The sequence below is a fragment of the Carlito syrichta genome, unplaced genomic scaffold (assembly GCF_000164805.1).
Source record: "Carlito syrichta isolate Samal-C Ts95f unplaced genomic scaffold, Tarsius_syrichta-2.0.1 Scaffold303562, whole genome shotgun sequence".
Taxonomy (NCBI): domain Eukaryota; kingdom Metazoa; phylum Chordata; class Mammalia; order Primates; family Tarsiidae; genus Carlito; species Carlito syrichta.
Window position 1 is genome coordinate 203,977 of NW_007247658.1, and position 7,026 is coordinate 211,002.

The window sequence follows — 7,026 nt, forward strand, 5'->3', positions numbered from 1 at the left end:
TCCACTCACCTCAGCCTCCCAAAGGCGCGGGATGACAGGCTGAGCCACCGAGCACGGCTCAAAAAAAATTTTTAAAGCAACATATGTAATGAGCATGAGGAGTAGTAGCCACTGGGCAGCGATGTCTCATGCCCGTTGAACATTTGGGAATCTGCAATGTGAATCACTGAGTATTTTAAACTGCTGAGGTTTTTATGGGAGGGGAGCTAGGGTACAGATACTTGTCTAATGCAGGCTTTTCTGAAGCCATAAAATACTAAAATTTCAAAAGCCACAGAAACTGATGAACGAGAATCGAGAAAGTATCCTGCCGTCAGTAAGAACGGCATTTCAGGACAGCCCGAGACCTGGAAGAAAAGCTCTTTATGGAAGAATCCAGGTAATTCATAAGTGATAGCTCGCCAGTTAAAACTCACTCTCACGGAGGTCACAGATCTTGGCAGGGGTTGTCCGTCACTGCAAAGACCCCATGTGGCAACTGGGGAATTTTTAATGGATCGAGCTGACAGCACTTGAGCTCACCGACCACTCAAGACAACCAGATGTGTAGCTCTGATGTGATGCAAAATACGGCAGAGCCCGCATCTACGAAGCATCTTTGACCCCATTCCTGCTACTCAGAGTCAGACTTGACCAAGCCCCCAGATCTCACTACCTAGAACCAGTCCACATTGACTCGGGAGACCAAAACCATCCTGGAAAAGGGAAGTTTAACATATAAAGAACTGCAATTTTTTTTGAGTTGGAGTCTTACTCCGTGGCTCAGGCTGGAGGGCAGTGTCCTGCTCACGGCCACCCCAGCATCAACCTTCTGCCTCAGCCTTCCAAGCGGCCGGGACTATAGGCACGCGCTAATTTTTGATGTATTGTAGAGACGAGGTCTCGCCAAGTCGCCCAGGGCGTGGAATGTGACACAAAGAATCAGCAGAAAGCAACTGCTAAAAGGGGTAAGTAGAATACGAAAGTATCAGCTGCAGGAAGCCACTGCTACCCTAACCACCAGGGTGAAGAGGGAAGGAGCGTGACACGTGAAGAGACCCCGCACTCCCCAGAAGGCATGCCTCAGCTGATGTGGTGAAGAAACTTGCTGGAGGTCGAGCAGACCTCAAGTCCTGCCACAGGGGCCTGGGCCACGGCTGATCACAGGAGGCCTTGCTGTCGGGAGATGCAGAAGGGCGTGTGCTGCTGGACCACGAGGGCCACCACAGAGGACACTTCCAGGCTCTGCATACGCCATCCACGGGCCTCTGTGGAAAACCACACACCAAGCCGGGCGCCACGGCGCACACCTATAATCCCAGCACTTTGGGAGGCAGAGGTGAGAGGACTACCTGAGTCCAAGGGTTCGAGACCAGCCTGGGCAACTTGGCAAGACCTTATCTCTACAATACATCAAAAAATGAGCCAGGCGTGGTGGCGCATGCCTGTAGTTCCCAGCTACCTGGAAGGCTGAGGAGGAGGGATCGTCTCAGCCGCTGTAGAAGCTGTGGTGGCCATGAGCATGCCACTGCACTCCAGCCTGGGTGACAGAGTGAGCCTCCGTCTCCCAAAAGAAAAGAAAACCACACACCAGCAAGGAAAGTCCCTCCGTCCTCCTCTGGCCTTTCGGGATCTCGACTGCCCTCGGCTGACAACAGTCTGTTGACCGTGGAGCTGGTTGACAGCTGCCCTTGGCCTTGGCTCCTCTGAGCTCCCACCACCCTCAGGGGAATCGGAGCCCACCTCTGATACAGTCGTGCCTGTCCACTGGAGAGCGACCACAGAGCTGTGAAGGTGCGGCTGCTCCCTTCATGGATGAGTTCCTCTGTGTCTGAATTCGCAGTGTCTCCCAGGCCTCCCCAGAGGATGCGTCCAGGGGAGTGGGACATGCCGATTGTATGTCCCAAGTCCTCTCCATCAGGCCCGCCTCCCCGAGCCCAACCCTTCCTCCACCTCATGCTGTGGAAGCTCCAGTATCTCAGCTTCATTCAACTCAGGCCGCCAGCGTCCAGGCGTCAGTCAACCAACCAAGAGCCTTCCAGGGCTAATCCTTGAAGCTGTGTCTGGTCAGTGCACCCATATCGATGAGCTCGGCTCCATCTGGCAGTGTCACTGGCACCTACCTGTGAATAGGAAATGCAGAATGCAATCAGCTAAATAGAGAATGTGAAGCCAGGCAATGACCAAAAAAAAAATGGGTGGGGAAATTCAGGAAGACCAGACAAAATGCACTGGGCTATCCTGTCGGGACTCTTTTTTTTTTTTTTTTTTTTTTTTGAGTTGGAGTCTCACTCTGTCGCCCAGACTGGAGTGCAGTGGCACACTCGCCGCCACCCCAGCATTGACCTGCTGGGCTCCGGCGATCCACTTCAGCCTTCCAAGTAGCCAGAACTATAGGTGCGCGTTACCGGCTAATTTTTGATTTATTGTAGAGACGAGGTCTTGCCAAGTTGCCCGGGTGGGTCTCAAACCCACAGGCTCAGGCAGTCCTCTCTCCTCGGCCTCCCATAGTGCTGGGATTACAGGCTGAGCCACCGAGCCGGCCTAAGGGGCTTTTAGGGCCAATGAGTCAACATTTGTTGCCTGTTTAGAACAGTACCTGACCCAAGGCTAAAAGTGATTTAATTCTTTTTTAAAATTCTGGCGAGTGACTTAACACTGTGGCCAAGCTGGAAGTAAAGTTTTGTTTTCATTTTTAGTTCTGAGTTGGAGTCTCACTCTGCCGCCCAGGTTGAGTGCAGTGGCATGCTCACGGCCTCCACAGCCTCAACCTGTTGGGCACCAGCGATCCTTCCGCCTGAGCCCTCCAAGTAGCTGGAACTACAGGCGCAGGCTACCACGCCCGGCTAATTTTTTGATTTATTGTAGAGAAGAGGTCTCCCCAAGTTGCCTGGACTGGTCTCGAACCTGTGAGCTCAGGCAGTCCTCTCACCTTGGCCTCCCAAAGTGCTGGGATTATAGGTGTGAGCCACTGCGCCTGGCTGGAGGTAAGGCTTTAAAAAAGGACAGAACAGAGGGGCAAAATGGAAGCTTGCGACTCACTTCACCTCATTACATGGGAGCACAGAGGCCAGGAGTCCCTCTAACTAAAGACATACTACTGTGAAATGGCAAAATCCAGAATGGTCCCAGCAAGTTAAAAGCAAAGAGAAGCCCCAGAGATTCTGGTCCATGCCCACAGCCCATTACACCCACGTGACCTGGCAGAATTCTACAAAAACTCCAAAAACCCAGAGAGGTGTTGTATGAACAACGTAATGGAAGGGCAAGTTCAAAGTAGCCAGGGAAGCCGTGTGCAGTGGGATTACAGACCTGTAATCCCAGCACTTTGGGATGTGGAGGCAGGAGGATCGCCTGAACCCACGGGTTTGAGACCAGCCTGGGCAACTTGTCTCTACAATGAAAAAAAAAATTAGCCGGGCATGGTGGAGTGCGCCTGTAGTTCCAGCTACTTGGAAGGGCTGAGGTGGAAGGATCGCCTGAGCCCAGCAGGTCGATGCTGGGGTGGCCGTGGGTGACAGAGGGAGACTCCGATTCAAAAAAAATGAAATAAATAAACGGGGCTAGGGAGAATGCAGGGCAGAGGAGCGCCACAGGCAGTGACCCCGGGTAGTCAGATCTGCTGTCCAGAGATGAGCCAGACACAACAAAGCATTGTGGGGGGAGATGGGAAGCTGCCGAAGTTATATGGATGATGAGGGAGTTATTTAAAAAACATTAAAAATACTTTTACACTGATAGCCAGCGAACTAAAAGACATGTACATAAAAATCAAAGGATTTCTGTATTTCAGCTTACAGATATCCTTTGGCCTAATTTAACAGTATCCAAAAGTGCATTTAGAAATATGGTAATCCTGCAGAGTGCAGTGGCTCATGCCTGTCATCCCAGCACTTTGGGAGGCCGAGGCGAGTGGCCTGCCTGCACCCAAGGGTTCCACGAGACCAGCCTGGGCAACTTGGCAAGACCTCATCTCCAATAGTAAATACACTAGCCAGGCACGGTGGCACACGCCGCTAGTTCTGGCCACTTGGAAGGCTGAGATGGAAGGATCACCACAGCCCAGCAGGTCGAGGCTGCGGTGGCTAGGAGGGTGCCACTGCCCTCTAGTCTGGGTGACGGAGTGAGACTCCAACTCAAAAAAAGAAAAAGAAAATATGGTGTCCTTTCTGAGCTAAGAGGGCAATTTCAGGGACTTTCTACTCAAACAAGCCCTGTGATTTTCTCCAACTCCCTACTAGGGAGATAATTTACCTTTTTCTTTTCTCTTAGAATCCACTTCCAGAGAGATTATTTTTCTCTTATATTGATGTAACCCAGTGGTTCCAAAATGCCCCTATTAGAATTAACTGTGAACTTAAGCTGCCTCTGCTCCTATCAAACCCACGCCCAGCAAACCAGCGTGGCTGGAGTGGGAGCCCAGGCAGCTGGATTTTTTTTTTTTGAGTTGGAGTCTCCTGTCTTGGGCTGGAGTGCAGTGGCACACTCAAGACCACCCCAGCATCAACCTGCTGGGCTCAGGCAATCCTTCTGCCTTGGCCTTCCAAGTAGCCGAAACTACAGGCGTGTGCTACCACACCCCGCTCATTTTTTAAAATTATTTATTGTAGAGACAAGGTCTCCCAAGTTGCCAGGGCTGGTCTCGAACCCACGGGCTTAGGCCATCCACTCGCCTCGGCCTCCCAAAATGCTGGGATTACAGTCTGAGCAACCGGGCCTGGCCTTTTTTTTTTTTTTTAAAAAAAAGATGCCCCAGGTAGGCTGGGCACTTTGGGAGGTGGAAGCAAGAGGATTGCCTGAGCCTGGGAGTTCGAGACCAGCCTGGGCAACTTGGCGAGATCTCTTCTCTACAATAAACCAAAACAATAGCCGGGCATGGTGGCACATGCCTGTAGTCCCAGCTACTCGGGAGGCTGAAGCAGGCTCCATGAGCAGAAGACATACAACTGGAGGAAGTTCTCTGGGGAAAAGAAGGTAACAGAGGCGGTAGAGACTATCAGTGCCAAGCAGCTCTGTCACAGCAAGTAAAGAAAGGTGAAACAGGCTAGGTTCAGTGGCTCAGCCTGTCATCCCAGCACTTTGGGAGGCCAAGGCGAGCGATTGCCTGAGTCCGCGGGCTCGAGACCCGGCCGGGCAACTTGGCGAGACCTCGTCTCTACAATAAAATTAAAAATAGCCAGGCATGGTAGCGCTCATCAGTAGTTCCAGTACTTGGAAGGCTGAGGCGGAAGGATCGCTGGAGTCCAGCAGGTGGAGGCTGCAGTGACCTGAAGCATGCCGCTGCACTCCAGTCTGGGTGAAGGAGTGGGACTCCAACAACAACGAAAAAAAAAGCCTAAAAGTGAAAACATTCGGCTGGGCATGGTGGCTCACACCTATAATCCCAGCACTTTGGGAGGCTGAAGTGGGAGGATTGCCTGAGCCCACGGGTTTGAGACCAGCCTTCGGATCTTGGTGAGACCTCACCTCTACAAAAAATAAAAAAATTAGCCAGGCATGGTGGCATGTTCCCGTAGTTCTTGGAAGGCTGAGGCAGAAGGATCACCTGAACCCAGGAGGTCGAGGCTACGGTGGCCGTGAGTGTGCCACTGTACTCCAGCCTGGATGACAGAGCGAGACTCCAAGCCAAAAAAAAAAAAAAAAAAGAAAGGTGAAATACATACACTAAGATTCAAAACTTGAGTCCCAGCAGCAACAAACTTGGCACAGAAGACCATACATCCTAAAATGTCAATGCAAAATGTGGACTGTCACTCAACACTTGCGATAAACTTAAGCCATCCCTCCTTGCAGTCACATCTGCTCTTTTTAGTTGGGTGACTGCTGCCTGCTGAGTTAGCCCAGCTCTTCACCTGATCCTGGAACTGTCCAAACCTGATAACAAGATACAGACTGAATGCTGCTCCCTCGATTTCGTTTTCCATCATTCAGAGATGAAGGGTCTCACCCCCCTCCCATTTTTTGAGTGGGAGTCTCACTCGGTCGCCCAGCCTGGAGTGCAGTGGCACACTCACAGGCACTGCAGCCTAGACCTGCTGGGCTCAGGCGATCCTTCTGCCTCAGCCTTCCAAGTAGCTGGAACTACAGGCATGCGCCACTACATCTGGCCAATGCAAAGACGAGGTCTCACCAAGTTGCCTGGGCTGGTCTCGAACCCCTGGGCCCAGGCAATACTCCTGCCTCGGCCTCCCAAAGTGCTGGGATCACCAGCTTGAGCCACCTCACTCAGCCTTACTTCTTTGTGGAGACAAGGTCCCACCAAGTTGCCCAGGCTGGTCTCGAACCCCTGGGCTCTGGTAATCCTCTTGCCTCAGCCTCCCAAATTGCTGGGATTACAGGCTTGAGCCACCGTGTTATCCTTCATGATTTCTTGCTGTAGTCTTTGGACCACTGTAACAGTTGAGGATTGAGATTGCTTAAAAGTTGACCACTTGTGTTCTCCCATCTTCTGTGTCACTGTGTCCAATTATTATTTAGAATCACCAATGAGGCTGCAATTGCAAAAGGCTTGAACTGCTTCCTATGACTACTTTTACATGCATCCTAAATCCCTGATATGGACCTGATTACTTAAAGCAGTTCTTACTCAACGTATCTCGTATTAGCTCCATTTCCAGCCCAAGGGAAGCAGTTCATAACCTGCCTGCATCCCGCAGGTCCCACGAATACCTGTGAGCGGTGGCTGGTGAATCAAGACCATCACAGACCTGCCGGTTGCGGAGGCGTCACCGCATGGCTGTCCGTGGCTGTCCAGCTTCTTGACTCCCCTTCAGAGCTGACTGCCCGCGCTGCTTCCACCCCCTAAGTACGGATTCTGACCTCATCTCACTGATCAGCTTACGCGCCCTTAGCCCGACCCCACACTCCCAACTTCCCGACACCGCCCGCTACACGTTGTTACCCCATTCTAAGACGGGGAGATTAACCAGTCAAATGTTTACTGCAAGACTCTTTCCAACAAATAGTGCTGGGTAAGCCGGGCTCGGTGGCTCAGCCTGTAATCGCGCCTTGGGAGGCTGAGGTGAGTGGACTGCCTGAGCCCGCGGG